Source organism: Dermacentor silvarum, chromosome 1 (assembly GCF_013339745.2).
Source record: "Dermacentor silvarum isolate Dsil-2018 chromosome 1, BIME_Dsil_1.4, whole genome shotgun sequence".
Taxonomy (NCBI): domain Eukaryota; kingdom Metazoa; phylum Arthropoda; class Arachnida; order Ixodida; family Ixodidae; genus Dermacentor; species Dermacentor silvarum.
The window spans coordinates 404,691,864-404,711,311 of NC_051154.1; the positions used below are offsets into that span (position 1 = coordinate 404,691,864).

Sequence of the window (19,448 nt, forward strand, 5' to 3'; positions counted from 1 at the left end):
GTGCTCGACCGTTGAAGACATTATCAAGGAATGCCGGCGTTTTGAAGTACTTAAGAGAGACCGCATCGCCCAGCAATTTAGGCGGCTTCCAAACACGGCCGCTACATCGTCCTGCGCGGACGTTCAGCCGCCCAATCAGCAACCGAGCACCAATAGCCTCGTCCGCATCGTGCGTCGTGAAATTGAGGTGTCGTCGCGACCTTCCTATTTCGCACGCCCTTGCGACGATTCCCGACCGACAGGGAAGAGCTGGCTAACGCAGGACTCCAGCCTGTTGCATCCCTGCCTCACCCTCGGGTCAGTTCTGTTCTTCTGCCTTACAGAAATACAGCAACGTTGCGCCGCTATCGTGATCCGGCCCAGTGGAGAACCCAAGGCGATAAGCCCATATGTTTTCATTGCCACGGCGTTGAACATATTTCCCGTCACTGCCGGTATCGCCAACCTTCCTTCCCTCGCCTATTTTTTGACATTCGCCGCGACCCCTCTGGCCGCTCTTCCGAGGAAAATTGAGCAATGCAGCTCCCGGAGGTGACGCTGCATTGGACCCACGACCTGCAAAGCCTCTTTTAACCTTGCCCACGCACGAGAACCAACTTGCCGTAGAAGTGGATGGCCTACCCGCTACTGCTCTTATCGACACCGGTGCACATATTTGTATCATGAGCGCTGATCTCCGTGAACGCTTACACAAAGTGCCAACACTTTGTCCATCGCTGTGCGTGTCGCTGACGGCGGAAATCCGGCCGTGCTTGGAATGTGCACCGCAGGCGCGAGCGTCGGTGGCCGCCACACTTCCGTGTTGTTTCATGTTCTTCGCCACTGGCCTCATGACGTAATCCTTGGGCTCGATTTCTTGACTGACTACTCCGCTGTAATTGACTGCTTGGCCGGTGTCGTTGAACTTGACTTCCCCGATTCACTAGACACTCCTGACGTAGTCCAGAGCCAGCACTCTTGTGCCGAGTTTGTTCGTTTGCCGCCCAAAGCACTCCCATGTATTGTCGCCGTACCTTGTATTGTCGCCGCCAGTGTACCGAATGGTGACTATGTGGTTACTCAGTCTACCAGTGTCCTTTTGTCGCACAAAATATCCTTTCCCCACACTGTTGTGAGTATTGCGACCAACCAGACTTGCCTGCCCCTCTTGAACTTCGAACTTTGTCCTCAAGTTCTTCCCCAAGGCATAATTTTGGCTACCCTGTCACCATCGGATGACTGCCAGATTTCATCACTGTCACCTCATCCTACGTCAGCAATTTTGTCCGCCGACGCGCCCACTTCCCCGTCGGTACAGAGCACTATCACAAAGATGATTGCCCCGGACCTTCTGCCTTCCCTAGTACATGACCTCCGTTATTTGCTCGTCACATATTCCAATATCTTCGACTTTGACGGCCGTTCCTTAGGTCAAACCTCTCTCGTCAAACATCGCTTACATACAGCCGATGCGCCTCCGATTCACTGGCGACCTTATCGCGTGTCACAATCCGAGCGCCAAGTTATTCAACAATAGGTTGACAAGATGCTTTCTAAAGGCAATATTGAGCCGTCTGCGAGTCCATGGGCTTCCCCTGTTATCTTAGTTAAAAAGAAAGACAACAGTTGGTGATTTTGCGTTGATTATCGGCATCGCAATAAGGACACCAAGAAGGATGTATATTCTCTTCCACGAATTGATGACGCTCTGGATTGCCTTCACGGCGCGACCTATTTTTCCTTGATCGACCTGCGCTCTGCTTACTGGCAGATCGCCATGGACGACAGGGACCGTGAAATGACAGCATTTGTTACCGCTGACGGCCTCTATAAGTTCAATGTTATGCCATTTGGCTTGTGCAATGCTCTGGCCATAATCAAGCGAATGATGGACACGCTGTTGCACAGCTTTAAATGGTCTATCTGCCTGTGCTACCTGGACGACGTGATCGTGTTCTCCCCGACATTTTCCACACACCTCACACGTCTTCTATCCATCCTGTCGGTGTTTCGGGCGGTTGGGCCACAACTTAATTCTTCGAAATGCCACTTCGGTCGCCGCCAAATTACCATCCTCGTACATCTCGTCGCTTCAACTGGCGTCCGTCCCACCCCGCCAAGGTTCGTGCTGTCATCGAGTTCCCTGTACCAACTTGCTCCAAGAATGTTCGGAGCTTTGTGGGCTTGTGCTCGTATTTCCGCCTATTTGTCAGAAATTTTGCAGACATAGCCCGTCCACTAACAGATATTCTCAGGAAAGACGCTCCGTTTTCGTGGGGTTTCCCTCAAGCCACAGCCGTTTCACACTTGATCACGCTACTCACTACCCCGCGGACTCTCGCCCACTTTGATCCCAATGCTCCAACGGAAGTACGCTTAGACGCGAGTGGATACGGTATTGGTGCTGTTTTAGCCAATTGCCAACGTGGTTAACGTGGATGTGATTGAGTTATTGCGTACGAGTTATTACGACTGCGTACCACCCCCGAACGAACGGTCTTAGTGAACGTCTGAATCGCACTATCACTCAAATGCTCTCTATGTATGTTTCGTCTGATCACCAGCAGTCAGCTTAGCTGCAAAATAACGAAGAAGACAAGTACGCGCCAAGTAAACACCATCGTTTATAGAGCTTTTAAAAATCACGCGTGGCATGTAGCACAATTATACTTCTTGGGTTAGATTGCACTCGGGGGCGTACATTATTTGCACGAGAAATCAAAACGACCATTTGAATAAGTGTGTAACTCCAACACCATGACTGGGACACTGCGCTACCTTTTGTCACATTTGCCTATAACTCCTCACGCCCTAACACCGCCGGCTACTCTCCCTTCTATCTTCTATACGGACGAGAACCAACGCTCCCTTTTGACACACTTATTTCGACCCCGGCCGCATTGTCTACGGAATACGCGCGTGACGCCATTGCTATAGCAGAAAAGGGACGTCGCATTGCCCGTCTTCGCCTCTCTGCGTCGCAGTCACGGCAGAAGTTGTAGTACGACGCCGGGTGATCTTGTCCTTGTCTGGTCCCCGTCTCGGCGCGTTGTCCTTTCTGAAAAACTACTTTGGAGATACACTGGCCCCTATCGCGTCCTGCGACAATTGACAGATGTCACTTACGAAATAGCCCCGCTCGATCCTACCACGTCTTCTCCTTCCTCAGACGTCGTGCACGTGGCCCGGCTCAAGCCATACCTCGCGCCAACCACGCTGTCTTAAGCGCCGGGTTGGCGCTTTTCCGGCCGGAGGTTAATGTTAGGAGACTGCGCGCAATGGCACAAAGATGACGTTAATCATTGATCATTGACGTTGATCAGAAGACGACGATTGAAGAGATAGTCTTTACGCCATTTTGGCAGTGCTACAGCTCGCTGTATATATTTTGTAAATATATTATCAGTTATACCGTTTCCCGTGACAATATATTCGTATGAGAAAATCAAAGCTGGCCCCGAGCTAAAGCTTCCTCTTGTCCCTGGAGCAGCCGTGGCTGTGTAATGGTAGAGCATCCGCCTACTAAGAGGAAGGTACTGATTGCGGCTCGAATCTCAATGCCACCGTAAACCCACGGGTTTTTTTAATAAGTAGAGATATCCGCCGGCATCGTGTTCGGCTACTTGAGGGGCTCGCATCTGGGAAGGGATACCTACAGAGGTTTATAAGCGTTGTCTCGGGGCGTCCCTTGTATAACCGCCGACGGCATTCTGGTAGACCATCCGCCGCGACTTTGGCAGACAGACGAGTGCAGCAACCGTACCTACGGGTAGAGTAGGTACAAGCGCGCTCACCGCCCGATGCTCAGTCCATATCGGACCTCACCATTTGGAAAGCGGTGTTTCTCCCCGACACGAGGGATTAACCACCTATAGGTGCATTGGGACGCCACATGGGAATTTGCCACCATGGCAGCAGCCTAGACCACGTTTTTCAGGGTTTCTCGCGTCTACAGGATTCGACGGGACATGCATGGCGCAGGTTTCATTTCCAGTACAATAAAACCCTTAACCAAAGCTCCAATAACCGCCATGGCAGCAGATGTGGGACATTTATTTAGCCACTGATGTCTCGTATTGGGAGTTTAGGTGCCGGAAACTGCCCAATGAACCCTCAGATGCTACGTCATGGCATGGATGCTGCCAATTTCTAGGCCATCGCTATGTAACAAGGTAAAGCACCGCATACGTAATTCGGAGGATGTAGGTTTGCCTCCTACGTTGGAGAACTTATCTTTTTGTCCATTTTCCTTTCGGTTTACTGACTATTTATAAACTTCCTTCCTAAATTTTAATAAAAGCACATCACGACATCCCACACAAAGCAAAGCAGACATTTTCTCACACCGTAAACATCCTTTTGGAATAATGTTGAAAACGGCTGTTTCGCATTCGAAAGTATTATGTATTCGATTCGACCCCAAAAATTATAACTCGCGCGTGCATCATCGAGACTCCTTTAGTATTTTTGGAAGTATTATTCATGCTAGCAACGTGAGACGCTTCCTAACTGTTAGGATGTTGTTTTTGGTACGCAGTAGCAGTTGCTTCGCGTACTGCATGTGTTGTGTCAACACGTATCCGCCACGTATGGTTCACGAAGGGAAAAACCTCAAATACTGTTAGGAATGTGTAACACTGACGTTTAAGCGTTAAATGGGGTGCGTATTAGGCGTTTTCGGTCCCGATCTCGCCGCCCGTGATGCGCGGAGAGCGACACCATCTGGCTGTGTTACAGGGAACCAAGCTTTGCATTACGTCACCGAACACTCCTCATTGACTGATGCAAGCATCGCGTCACCTTCCAACAATGAAAGCATCTCTCTTGCATTTGGACACCGCCAGAGACGCGAAACTGAGCAACGAGCTAAGAAGAGCTAGCTCTGTGAAATGGTCATGCACGATACCACATTTTAAACCCCTAAGTGTATTGCTAAAGCCTGCTACCACTGTGACTACATAGCTGTTCAAGCGCAACTGTAAATTTATTAGTTAAGGCTCATTAAAGGTGATCGCGCGACCATTTGTGACTGGCGACCAAAAAGTGACTGAAGGCGACAGATGCTCACACCGGCAAGAGCGGCCGGCTAGTCGTCATCTGTTCACAATGGCATCGCCCCGTAAAATAAGTATCAGCGTACACCGAAGTCCTGTTCCTGCGCATCTGATTGGTTCAGCAGTTTTACGACTGTGGTCGCGTGACTGAAAAATTGAGCAGCGGGCGACTCGTCGAAAATGGCCTGTTTTTCATAAAAGCGAACATTTGCGACAATTTGTGACTCGTCGCTTTGCGACCAACTTGGTCGCGTGACTGCTGTCAGTCTTCGGTATGAATGAGTCTTCAAGCTGAACAATTCTTTCTTTCATTTGGCCGCAAGTTTGTTGCAATTACCCTTGACAAAAAAGTTCAATCTGGTTAGCACTTGCATGGTGACCAATGTTGGCCACACTGTTTATCGGTAGATATCTTGCATACTAATACATTTTCATGCATCCTCTTTCTTCGCGTTGAGAGAAACGTTTACTCCTTGTTATGTGTGTCGTTCTCAACCTGCCCTAGGAGATGTTGCTTTCGTCGGTTAAGATGCTGTCTCAGGGCCTTGGAAGTAAATGCAAGCTCTTGACTATCTTGAACAAGGAACGCTACTTGCAATTTGTTTTAAGTGCGAAGCACTTTAGGGGTCCGGGCTGTCGGCGTCCGTCGCGTCATCACGCTCAAGAACAAGTGCTCAAAATAGGGTCAAAACAAGCGCAGAATTGATCAAAACCGATTTAAAGTAAACCAAATGATTCAGAATAATTTAAAAGACAGGAATAATCAAGCATTAAGCGCATAATTTAACTGAAATTCGTTAAAATCGCTTGTATAACTATCATCAGCAAATGCTTTGGATCCATGTGCGTGGCGGTTTGCCACCAGTTGTGCTTTAGCACAGGTGTCAAAACGGATGATGGATTGCTAAACACGAGATAAACACCGGATAAAACAAAAAAATTGTTGAGTAAGTCTCTTCTGGGCCTGCATTGCTGCAGCGATTTTTATCTGTTCCACAGGCTTTCCCGCAGCGGTGCATGAGCCAGTGCCCATTCTCAGCTGACCATATTGTGCCGGGCAGTGATTTAATACAGCACATGTAAGCGTGCCCGCTCAACAATACAATCAAGCGTTTCATCTAAGGTAAGACACAGTTCTTGGAGTATTCTACTCGTTTCCCGATATCAGATTTTCAGTTTTTTTAAAGGACTTACCCAGAGTAGATTCTGACCGTCTCTAGGCAGATGGCACTCTTTGGCCAAACTACTTCACCAGTGGACTCGCCATGAAAGGCCAACTTAATTCAGTGTGCAGCGGTATGCCTTGCCTCTCTCTTTTTCTCGCTTTAGCTTGACCATTACAGCCATCCCATGTTTAGTATTCAGTGACTCGTGGCGCCTGCAGATTTCTGTGATGTGATTTTGTAGCAGCATAAACACTTATCTGTCCCTTCTATAGTTGTTTTTCCATCTCTGACGGTTTAAGTTCCTTCTTGTCATTTTGGACGTTTACCCAATTTATTGACAATGTCACGCTTCTGTCCTGTTATTGTGATGTCTTTCTTTTTCTTTCACAGAATGATTTTCGCGCTTACAATATCAGTGCACTTTTTTACTATACTTGTTTCACTGACCGTGGTCCTAAATAGGGCATCACTTCGCGCCCTAGTCTGAGTGCATGGACAGCAGCGCTGCCGTTGAGGGTGGTAACAGCCTTTGAACAGCCCCGCACCGCTCGGTTTTCACTGTGACACACAACGCTGGTAGTACACGGTCACGGCGGTTGCTTTACGACCCAATTGTTATGCGGGTTAACTGGCCTCAATGACATAAAAACCTCAAAGAGTGACTTTGGGGCACGTGGTATTTCAAGCGAAAGAAAATGGCTGTCTGCTGCGTCCCCTCTGTGCGTCGGGTCGAGCTGAAAAGGTCTCGGAGAGTTTTGCTTGCTGCGAGATCTGGGCCGGAGAAGACGTTGGAGGCTCAGGAGAAGCGGGTTCACCAGAAAGAAACTCGCAGTTTCGCCCTGAAGGCGAAGCATCAATTGCGATTGCAAATTAGTAGAGAGCTATACGGAGTAAGGATAGTTGTTTTGTCTGCTGTATAAACTTGGTCACATTCGCTTACTAACTGAAATAAAAAGCATGATGTCAGCGCGCCCAAGAACATGAATAGATCCCACTCGACGACCGCAGACAGCCGCTGTGAAAACGATGGCGTCAGCAAGCGCAGCAGCAGCAGCGAGCGAAGGTTGGTACGGTCTATCACTTCAACGGAAAGTGAGCGACGAAAGCACAGCGCATACGAATCTATGAGCAGTCTGCTGATCGCTTTCAAGATACGCTGGCGGCAACCGCCCACTGCCGCGCAAAGTACAAGTACGCAGTTGTGGGCCGAGTAGAAGCCGCACCCAACCTCCCGCGCTGCCTTCCTGCTTTACTCCTTTCGCGACTGAGTCGCCAATTCCCCTTGCGCCGTTGATGCCGTAGCACAACGTCGCCCCCCTCCCTCCCATCCCCCCATGGCCTTTCGCGCGACGGTCCCCTTTGCTTTCCGCCGTGCGTTCGCGCTCCGTGAAAGCGCACGTCCTTCGCGCGCTTTCACTCACACATACATCATATGGCGCGTGGAGACGATATTATCGCCCTTGGAATTTATACGGTACCTCACAGCCACGGCAGAAATCCGACGGCAGAAATCTGCTTGGAGTATTGATATAAAATGCTATCGCAATAAAAGTGGCGGACATGTCTAAGGTCTGCGCGCAATGATGAAAAATCACGCTTTTGTTCTTGCTTTTCCGTGACGCCTGTTAACCTTACAAAATTTTCTAGTAACATTGAATAAAATTTTTGATACAAATGTTACTAGAGCCTACCAAGGGTATATTGAAAGTTGTCAAACCGTTTTTAAACTTCCTAAATAATTCGTACCAACATCCTGTCGACTATTGGCCACCGATATTGCATAGAAATTTTATTTACAAACTTTCTTTAAACTATGAATGCACGTCATTCAAACATTAAAAACAGGGTTTAGTTACCATCTTAGAAGCATCCTTGTAGCTTTTTTTCCAACTTTGTGTTCCTTGACCTACAAACATCTTAGTAACTTTTTCCCTACTTTTTGCTGTTCGCCCTGGAAACATCCTTGTAAGTTTTTTCCAACTTTCTGTTGCTCGCCCTAGAAACATCCTGGTGACATACCCACTTTCTCCAGCATTAAAAAAATTCTGGTAGTGTTCTGATGTAACCTTAAACATGAGTGGGATATAAAGGTATGTACCTGTTAGCGAAACACACCAGTCTTTTCAAACACTGATATTTATTTTCCAAGCCTTTCACACATGTCCTCAGAAGCCACAAGCAAACAGTGACTATAATGTGGTCTTGATATATCCCGTGTACTTGATATCCCCCTTGCTGCAAGCCGAAGGGAGCAAAAATGCAATAATAGTTAGAATAGCCTTATGAATTGTGTATCTGGACGAGATATCATGTAGCAGTCATCCACAAGAATTTGACTTCAAATGACCCACAATAAAAACGAAGATTTCAACTGACTGCCTTGCCACACGTACTAGAATAGCATTCGCACCTCTGGGGTGCAAAGCTTCTTCTTGGGCGACGTCCTTGTGGTTATTGGAACGCCACCCCAAAAGTGACTGGAGCATTGCTGAAGCAGTACTGCTCCACAGAATATGCACGTGTTACATGTAGGAATCATACACTTGTGTGAAGTAGCCGTAAATCAGTTTAAACCATGTATTTAGGTGGTAGAAAACATTTTGATAGACCCTCTAACTAGTGCGCATTATTCTGTTTGAAAACTCAATTCCCTAAAAGCACAACAAATTATTATATTAAAAAGTGACTATTTCAACATTTCCACCAAGTGCAGGGCAGCTTGAGCATGAAGCAAACTTCCTTGTGACATCTCAGTAAATCCGAGGTAGTGAGCACGTGCTACGACAAACCACAGACGCACATATCAGTTCTGGGCAGTAGTCACCACTGTTACCATCTCACTGGAAACTTGAGTATTAGGCAGCTGACAAGTAATAAGAAAGAGAAGGTAAAAAGGCTTGTTTGCATTTCAGATAAGTGAGAGCAAATAAGCTTTATCCAACATCAACTGGATAAGGCCAGAGACACGCAGAAAAAAAAGCCAATGTAAAGGTGAACGCTCAGCGTTCAGCTGCACTGCCGTGGCTTGCAACTACTGCACGCAGAAAAAAAAGTGCCAATGTAATGGTGAATGCTCAGCCTTTAGCTGCACTGCCGGGTGGCTTGCAAATGTTGCTCTGGGCGGAATGTTATGATTTAGTAGTAGACCAGCTTCCAACCTTAAGCCAACCTGCCCTTGGGGCGCATATTAAATTTGGCACATTAAAAGGTTAATGGTCTGCTATATGCTTGAGAAATTACCTTCTCATACTGTGACTAGGGATTCAGCAGCTACATAATAAAGAATAAGATTTTTCTGTTTGTATGCTAATTTTAAGAGATGAAATAGGGTATGCAATACCTAAGCGTGACCGATTAGAGGGAACAATATAGATATACAGGCAATACTGTGAGAAGTCAGCTTCACAAGACTGCATAATAAAAATGACAAAAAATACACATCTCGAGACCTCATGCCTCTCAACGATTATCTTAAAAAGGCAATCTCACTATATTAATATACAGCCTCTACAGAGTAAATCACGCATAGTTACTCAAGTCAGAGCTATATTTAACTCAGAGGAGGCTAGTTTAGGTAAGTTCATTGAACTGAGGGCACTCCACATGACCAAATATGATATGCAAGTGATCTGCCACTAGGAATCATGAAAACGGCACACACAATAAAATTATTGCGGATTACACAAACATATCCTACAACACACAAGGTAGTGACAGTTTTGTACGCAGCTTTGTGAAAGCATGCAGATCAGGTGCTTTATCGTGGCGCACTCCAGCTTGCAGCAGTGCTGCAGGTTCCCGCGGGATGACTCCAGAATCCGCACAGCCTTCAGCTACAAGAAATGAATTATTTATTGCAATGTGAATCGGGAAACCTGTCATATCTGTGTAATGCGGAATTGTAAAAAGAGCCCCACACAAGCAGCTACATTAATCTGCGTCTCGTTGTACAAATGTCTCATCCTTATATCTCAGGAGGTTACACGGCTATTTTGTAACAAGTGAGATTCCAAGAGGGAATGCAGCAAACATAAGAGTACCAAGAAAATCGTCAGCGAAACTCAAATATGTAGTAAAACTAAAGAGCATTGGATTATGAAATAATTATTAAGCACATGAAAAGTCTTTTGAACCTTAGGCCGTGTTTGTATAGCGATGGTATTCCTTCTTGCTCTTCGTGAGTGGTTTGAGCGACGCTCCGCCCGTGTTATGAACTGGAATAGCCGGCCGTTCACGGTGGGTGGTAAGAGTGACGTAGGATCGAGCGCAAAGTATCACTACGAAATCACAGCCCTTACTTTATTACTGCAACGCACAGTCATTACCTATGACTGGAACAGCTGACATACTGTTCTTTAGATGAATATGTATATAAGTACAGTAAGCGCCACCGTCTGATTGAGATGTCTCGATTAAAAAGAAACCTCGTATAAATGCGCGAATACCTTAGCTTAGCGTCAATTACGGTCCCCTCCGGTTACTTTTCCCTCTCTCGGGCAACGCAGAGAAATTCGTCAGTTTTGCGTATTCAAGAGCGCGTTTCCCAGAAGCGTGAGCGACACGCAGTCAGCTTAGCTGCAAAATGACGAAGAACACAAGTACGCGCCAAGTAAACACCATCGTTTATAGAGCTTTTAAAAATCACGCGTGGCATGTAGCACAATTATACTTCTTGGGTTAGATTACACTCGGGGGCGTACATTATTTTCACGAGAAATCAAAACGACCATTTGAATAAGTGTGTAACACCAACACCCTGACTGGGACACTGCGCCACCTTTTGTCACATTTGCCTATAACTCCTCACGCAATAACACCGCCGGCTACTCTCCCTTCTATCTTCTATACGGACGAGAACCTACGCTCCCTTTTGACACACTTATTTCGACCCCGGCCGCATTGTCTACGGAATACGCGCGTGACGCCATCGCTATAGCAGAAAAGGCACGTCACATTGCCCGTCTTCGCCTCTCTGTGTCGCAATCACGGCAGAAGTTGTTGTACGACGCCGGGTGATCTTGTCCTTGTCTGGTCCCCGTCTCGGCGCGTTGGCCTTTCTGAAAAACTACTTTGGAGATACTCTGTCCCCTATCGCGTCCTGCGACAATTGACGGATGTCACTTACGAAATAGCCCCGCTCGATCCTACCACGTCTTCTCCTTCCTCAGACGTCGTGCACGTGGCCCGGCTCTAGCCATACCTCGCGCCTACCAACCTGTCTCAGGCGCCGGGTTGCCGCTTTTCCGGCCGGAGGTTTACGTTACGAGACTGCGCGCAATGGCACAAAGATGATGTTAATCATTGATCATTGACGTTGATCAGAAGACGACGATTGAAGAGATTGCCTTTACGCCATCTTGGCAGTGCTATACAGCTCGCTGTATATATTTTGCGAATATATTATCAGTTATACCGTTTCCCGTGACAAAATATTCGTATAAGAAAATCAAAGCTGGCCCCGAGCTAAAGCTTCCTCTTGTCCCTGGAGCAGCCGTGGCTGTGTAATGGTAGAGCATCCGCCTACTAAGAGGAAGGTACTGATTGCGGCTCGAATCTCAATGCCATCGTAAACCCACGGTTTTTTTTTAATAAGTAGAGATATCCGCCGGCATCGTGTTCGGCTACTTGAGGGGCTCGCATCTGGGAAGGGATACCTACAGAGGTTTATAAGCGTTGTCTCGGGGCATCCCTTGTCTAACCGCAGACGGCATTCTGGTAGACCATCCGCCGCGACTTTGGCAGACGAGTGCAGCAACCGTACCTACGGGTAGAGTAGGTACAAGCGCGCTCACCGCCAGATGCTCGGTCCATATGGGACCTCACCATTTGGAAAAGCGGTGTTTCTCCCCGACACGAGGGATTAACCACCTTATAGGTGCATTGGGACGCCACATGGAAATTTGCCGCCATGGCAGCAGCCTAGACCCCATTTTTCAGGGTTTCTCGCGTCTACAGGATTCGACGGGACATGCATGGCGCAGGTTTCATTTCCAGGACAATAAAACCCTTAACCAAAGCTCCAATAACCGCCATGGCAGCAGATATGGGACGTTTATTTAGCCACTGATGTCTCGTATTGGGAGTTTAGGCGCCGGAAACTGCCCAATGAACCCTCAGATGCTACCTTATGGCATGGATGCTGCCAATCCCTAGGCCATCGCTATGTAAGAAGGTAGAGCACCGCATACGTAATTCCGAGGATGTAGGTTTGCCTCCTACGTTGGAGAACTTATCTTTTTGTCCATTTTCCCTTTGGTTTACAGACTATTTATAAACTTCCTTTCCTAAATTTTAATAAAAGCACCAGCTGGGGGAGATAACGGAGCAGATACGTGGGGAGATAACGGAGCAGATACGGCGACGCGACGCCTCGTGCAGATGCCGTTCTCTGGGTGCTTGTGTTATGCACGCACTCCTTGCCCGCGCAAGCTCTCGCCAGCGTTCTAAGTGAAGTTGCGTCGTCCCGCCAATAGGTATCCGCTGCCGTCCCCGTGTTGAGGGACGCGCGCTATTGCTACTTTATCTGTTCGATCGCGTCTCGCAAGTGTCCTTAGCTAAAAAGTATATACCTTACACCGTTGTTTATACAACGTTCAGCACATCGTGTTCTGGAATTCAACAACTTATAATGCTGAATAAAGCTTCCGCTTGCTCTGTAAAGTTCACGATGGCAACTGAGGGACGCGTTTGTGACTGAAACCTGCAGCGCGTCACACTACGCCATTTTCCTTTGCTGGCTCGCGGAAGCTTCGCTTTCACCCATTCCCATACTGTGTGGGATGTGCATATTTTTTCGGGATGATTCCATAGTCTGCAGATTTTTCCATTGAATAAAGTCAATCTATTTCCGTGGCACCATCAGACCTCAAGCTTTTGTTTGCTTTACATCATAGCGTTTCTAAATAAAAAACCTAGAGGGAAAAGTGGCGCTAGTGTCTACGGGGGTTCTCCTGAACGTCGCCTCAACCTACATGGGAATGATGGGAAGTACAGGCTTCGGATTGACTTCTGTCTTGAAACTGGTGGCGTTTGCATGCGGCGCAGTAAACGAAGCTGTATAAAACCATTTTCGTGCAAAAATTAACTTTATTTATGTTGTGTTTTATATAATGCAAAATACATTGAATAAAGTTTGTATGACTTTGAGATTGAAGCATGGTTTACCACCAGGGTATGCATCGTTCTGCCTGATTTAGCGCCATTGAATAATTATTTATTTACTTTCACAACAGCAATAACAACCGTGCATGTGCTTATATAAAAAATACTCAAATATTTGTGGGAATAAAAATTTTGTATTATGAGAAAAGTGTTGCGCCTTTGAGAGAAATGTTACAAGTGTCGTCTGCTACGACGCCTGCTCGCTGCGAACGCGAGGAAAGTGAACTTTTCTCGCAGACGCACTTGCGTCTGCGCAGACGCACTTGCGAACTCTCTCGCTCTTTCGAAAGGCTGCATCGGCTGTCACGATTGATGAACGTCTTCGAGTACTTTTAAACACATCTGCTGCAGTGCTATCTTGGACGCTTGTGGCCTCTTACGAGCATGCTTCACTATATTTTATGTTGACGTACCGCTTCCTCTGAAGTGCGCGCCAGCAACTGTTACGTCGTGGCTTTGCGCTTACCCGTTTTGCGACAGCAGACTACAGCAAGGAAGCAGCAACCTTTCCTACCACAAGTAAGTTTGTGTTCTCAAATGTCCTGAAACAACCATTTCAATGAACACATAAACGAGTAATGTGCAATGAAGCCCTCGATAAAATTTGACTGTCAAGCCAGTAGAAGAGCAACTATGTAGCAAACAAAATGCTTTATGCAAGCAGTCAGCAGTCGCTTTCTCGTCAGGGCTTCGTCAACACGCCGCGACACAAGCATCGTTCCAGCCGCTAGCTCAGCATGCTATCGCCATAGAATAAAGAACCCTATCGCTACTTCGAGCGACCAACCAAATACAGAGAGCTCGAGAGTATTGCGCCGCACTGCCCCACTGTGGATTGTAGCAACTGCGCTTGGAACAAAACTAGCGAAACCAAAACTGACAAAAAAATACCTGTAGACTAGTTCGCCAGTCAACAGAATACCAATCCGTAGCCTGTACTTACCATAATTCCCATGATAGTTGAACGATCGCAGCGCCACATTGCCCTCTAGTTATAGTAATATGAAACTCTATGCTTTACATTATAAACGATACATGTAGAAAAACTATCATGGAGGACTATTTCACCCTTGAGCAAAGAGGTCGCATGTTTGACAACAGACTGCGGTGGCCACATTAGACAGTTTTAGTAGAGCGTTCACGGCCCGCTCCGCATGGACCGGCGTATCCTAACAATTTGCGCGCAGCTGCTCATCGGAACGCTAGCGGGAACGCTAATTCGCCTGCGCACAGCGCTCACATCGGCAGCGGAACGAAGAACGCTGCCCACGCTCCGCTAGGAAGCCGTTTGAGCGGAGGGTGCGTCTACTGCTTGCTTTGTCGTTTTACAGCCACGCTGAAAGCGCGTGGGCGGCGTCTCTGGAAGACGCGCGTGTCAAATAAGCTAAATCTACGCAGTTCACGCAGCAAGCGAGTGCGTGGTATGTTAGCGGAGTGGAACGTAAGTAACGATCTGCTTAACTGTCTATTACAACTTCAACTAGCGGGGAACACTTTCATGTTGCAAGCGTTTTGTGTACGGTAAAAAAGTTGGGCGAAGTTAAACCGCAGTCCCCCCTAAGGTGTCTGCCATAGCACATGGGTTTCCTCAGGAGTCCAATCTGTCGATCAATCACAAATTTAACCTATATGTTGCCGTTTTCACATTTCCCTGTTTAGACTATGGCAAGCAACCAGGCTCGGCATGAAACTATATTGAAATGCCCCTACAACCCTGCTCACATGGTGAAGAGAAGCCGCTACCAAATACACATCGCAAAATGCCTAATGGTGAGTGCCAGCCTGCAGCAACTGGGCAGTAACTGCTTACTGCTTGATTAGAAAACTATGCCAACGTGAAAAATGCCTGATTGTTACTACTAGCCGTAATGATTGTCGTAATTACAGGATACATTTTAAGATTTTGCATGGTTTGCGCCTAGTTTGGGCAGTACTGCTTTCCGAAGAATACAAAGTGAGTTGGCGGCTGATTGTTTGGACCCAGTGATTATTAGAACTTGCCAGTAACATTGACACCGCATTCATTGAACTGGTGGGCAACGCCGTTCGTAGTTTCAGGCGGCATTACACGAACTTACGAATATTTTCGCGGGTGACCCAGATCATTTAAATTCAAACCAATGATTACAGAGCCTGTTAACAGCGTCGTCTCGGAACCGTGGAGCTACTTTCTCAAAAGATGAGCTCATCTTGAATACTAAAACAAAGGTTATTATTTCTCACGAAAATGTTTATTCCGCTCTAGCATTTCATTAATTTTAAGGGTTGACGTATCCTTCAACCCCGTTCTCGTACCTGCTTAACTCGGTGCACTTGAAGAATGACCGACACCACATCCACAGTTTTCCTTACAATTTTTACCATATGCAGGAAATAATAGATAAGAGAAACCCTGTGAGAAATTACCTGTTACGGTTGACTTCACGGCAGAAATAACTCGCCGGAGGTGGAAGTCTAACCCACACCTTCTGCATATGCGTGCTGTATTTTACCAAAAAACCTACCACGGAGGCTATCCTCCTGTCCCCTTTCGTGGGCGTATGAGTATCGGTGCAATATTAAGGGAAACAATACCAGGAATTAGGGACATTTCGTACAGTTTCCTTTTTTCGCCACCACGTGGCGTATCGACCTTAAAGAATTCGAAATTCCCGCTATGACGTATGCTATGACGCGCAACTAAAGAAAGCGCAATAAAAAGAAACACACCCTGAAGCTGTGGCTTCACCTCGGTGCTTGGAAACAGCGCGCTTGTGTATCAGCGTTATCTCGAAGACGGCCAGCTACTTGCTCTACTGACAATGAATCGACGGTTTTGCTAGACACCTCGCCAGAAAGCTCGTCCGCACTCTTGAGAGATGTCTGGCCGAGATAAAGGCTCCCGCGAAGCTTCCGTTGAATATATATTTTTTTTCTTTGAGCAGACTTTTTATTTATGCACCACTGTGGCCACGGTCTTGCGTATACGTCAGGGTTCTGTTTCATGGGTTTCCCATAAAACTGGCGGGATCCATTGTTTAAGAGGAAGCTTTAGCTCGGGCCTATCTTCGATGCCGGATTATCAAATACCTGTAAAATGCAGGAATGCTTTTATGAGAAAACCGCTGAACCGATTTGAATGAAATGCGTTGCATTTAAGAGGGAAAGTTAAATTGCAGAGAGTGCAGCAATTAGAATTTTCGTTTAGATAGTGTAAGGTTTTCAAAGAATTGCAGGATGTTCGTAAATTTGAAAAAAAAATAGAAGCATTAAGTTTACAAATCCCCAACTCAGCCATTAAAAGCAAATAGGGCATTTCTATAAACTTCACCCGTTGGAGCATCAAAATCGAACAATTTTTTTTGCTTTACCTTAAAACCGACGTGAATTTGATATAATGTTTGGAAGGGTTTTGAAAATGCAACATTCACAGCATAGTGGTATATTTCAGGATGGTGTATGATATATGATTGCTATTCGCTTTCGATGTATTATTAGGTGCAGTTTACAGAATTCCGATATCATTTTTAGCTGCTGAGCTATATGGCTCTATACGCCAAGTTTTCTTTTTCGAAATTTGGCAATTCTTTCAAATTTGACGCAAGAAATGTAGACAGCCTATAATAAAATATCCCATGCAATCACTACACTTTAACTTTTTTTTCTAAATTCAACATAACTCATCAAATTTGGTGCATTGGTTGCTCTGGGAAACTATTTCCGATTTCCCATGTATTTCGATATGAGCCCCCAAGCTCAATGTTCCCCCTAAGTTCGAGCTTGAATAATATACTTGTTGGCAAGATACGTTTGTAAACGTGTGATCGTGCCCTAATGAGCTAGAGCACTGGCGTACTGAGCTCAACGGCAGAAGATATGTTTGCAAAGCGTCTTGGGAAGGAATAGGAGAAAATAAAGGGAGAAGGCTGGTATGTTATTCAGAAGAGTGTCTGGTTGGCTAAAAATTACTAAATGCGTTGGTCGTCATACCACCTTCCGTTCCATCAGCATAATTTCTATTTCATTCCGTATTGTGCTATTACAGTCAATCAATCCAGATTAGAACATCGGTGTCATGACTATTCGTCGCAATAATTTATCGCCATCACTTCAGAATCATCTCATCGCCGTCATGCCGTCGTCCTTATATGCCTTCGTTGTTCTATTGACATCATTCCTACCTCGTAATTCCATCGTCGTCACTGCATGCACCGTCGGCCTGCGGTACTTGTTCTACTATCGTGAGATAACATTGGCGAGCGATAGTCATAACAGAGCGGGTCAATCAGGGAGACAGGGTACGGCCGCATATAGCCGATTCACTTGAAACATCAGGAGAAACACTACGGATTCTAAATAAAGGTGTCTTAGCTAACACAATGTGTCGCTTCTTGTTCGCTAGATCGTGTGAATGTTAATCGCATTAACTTCGATAGTCATCTTAACATCGGTTCTGCAGGAATTCTTTCGTCTTCGCGACACTAACGAACTCTTGTCCACATTGTTCCCAGCCTATTAACACCTCGAATTCTTAGAGGTGATCGTGCTCAGGCATGTGACGGACGACCCGAAGTTTGATGGAGGTAGCGGTATGATTTCGACAGCGGCGCCGCCTATCGACCAGGAGAAACACATTTGGGTGGGTGGGAATAGCGGCGAAAGGCACACTTCATGAGTTGCTAGACATCACAGATTTGAATGAACCTGACAAAGAGTTAGAAATATATATGCATTGCAGTCGCGCTAAAGAAATTGAAAACTATTGGATTGGTGCGAGACTCGCTGCAAAAACATTCATTAGACTGTCTCAGGCATCCGAGCTATCCTTAACGGGAATCAATGAGATGAGTTTCGATAGAGCTCGTTACATTTTTCAAGAGTGGAAGTCGTGCCTAGAGGCAGAGTCGACTGCAATATTTTGTTGCTGCACAAAAATATCTAGATTTTCGGCGTGATCATTTTAACGGAAAAACAAAAATTAAATAAATTTTCAAGAAGTACTTAGAGTACATTGATAAAATTGTAGCAAATAAATTCTGAAAAGTTAATTTGCAACTTTTTTGTGTCCTAAGGCAGAGGGCAACTTACTACTGGTTTCCATTATTTTCTTCGATATATTTTCTAGCGAGTTGAATATTCTGCCATAGGTTAATTCACAATTAGCCCAACTAATCAAACTGAGACTTTCAAGTGTATATTGTTCTTAGACAAATGCTTTAAGTCTACGCGGATGCTACAAAATTTCTCAGCATTGGGGAGGGAAATGTAAAAAACAAAATAGAAATGCAGAACACTTTATTGCCTCAGTAAATTGGTATTTTGAATGCTATTTCCACTCGTTAAGTGGCTCGACCCTCGTGTTCGCAGCCTTGTATATGTTTTTGTAGCACTAGGTGCGTTGTCTGTGAATTTAGTGAATAAGCAAGCAGATCATACTTTAATCTGGCGGAGAAAAAAAAAACAAGGAAAGCCTACGTTGTAGATGCACTGTACTGAAACACAATTAGACAGTCTTAATTTGCATATCTTTCTAAACAAGGATGCCTAAATTGTCGATTGAAAAATTGACATCATTATAATGAAACCGAATAAAGCAATAAGAATGGCATGTTCCGCGTGAAAAATATATGATGAGCGTTAGCCTTGTGGGTCAACAATTTCTGTTTAATGAAAAAAAAAGCTTCTAGTGGCCGTGTATTATAATATTTCTGAAAGCCAGTAACCAGCGTATCTAAATTTACATTCGCGCCAAAATTATTGGCTCGAGTTCTATCACTGTAGGTACATCCGAATGACTATATGACATTCAAAAGTGAGATTAAATGGTGGGCGGCGGCGTGTACGGTAGTGTTCACCTATTCCTTCACTATAGTATGTTGCCGCACATTTTAAAGCACGAGCATGGTGATCAACCGATGTGCTTTTTTACAACTTCATCCCTAAATGTAAGCCGGGGTTCTGCCACTCCCGGTGGTTGTTGCCAGCCTGATCCCTCCCTGTTTTCCTAACTGTCCATTGTATGGTTTGTTTTCATACCAAATATTCACATAATAATCTGTGGGTGTTCGGCTAGTAATGAAATGTTATTTCTCTTACAGTTAAATTATCA

The 19,448-nt window shown here is 45.8% G+C and overlaps 1 long non-coding RNA gene across 1 annotated transcript; it reads left to right on the forward strand.

Annotated features, from left to right (window-relative positions):
- The first annotated feature begins 254 nt into the window (after positions 1 to 254).
- On the forward strand, positions 255 to 15,112 carry LOC125942526 (uncharacterized). The gene is made up of 3 exons (XR_007465184.1): positions 255 to 297; positions 6,033 to 6,156; positions 15,020 to 15,112. It is a non-coding gene; the product is annotated as an uncharacterized LOC125942526 (long non-coding RNA).
- The last annotated feature ends 4,336 nt before the right edge of the window (positions 15,113 to 19,448 follow it).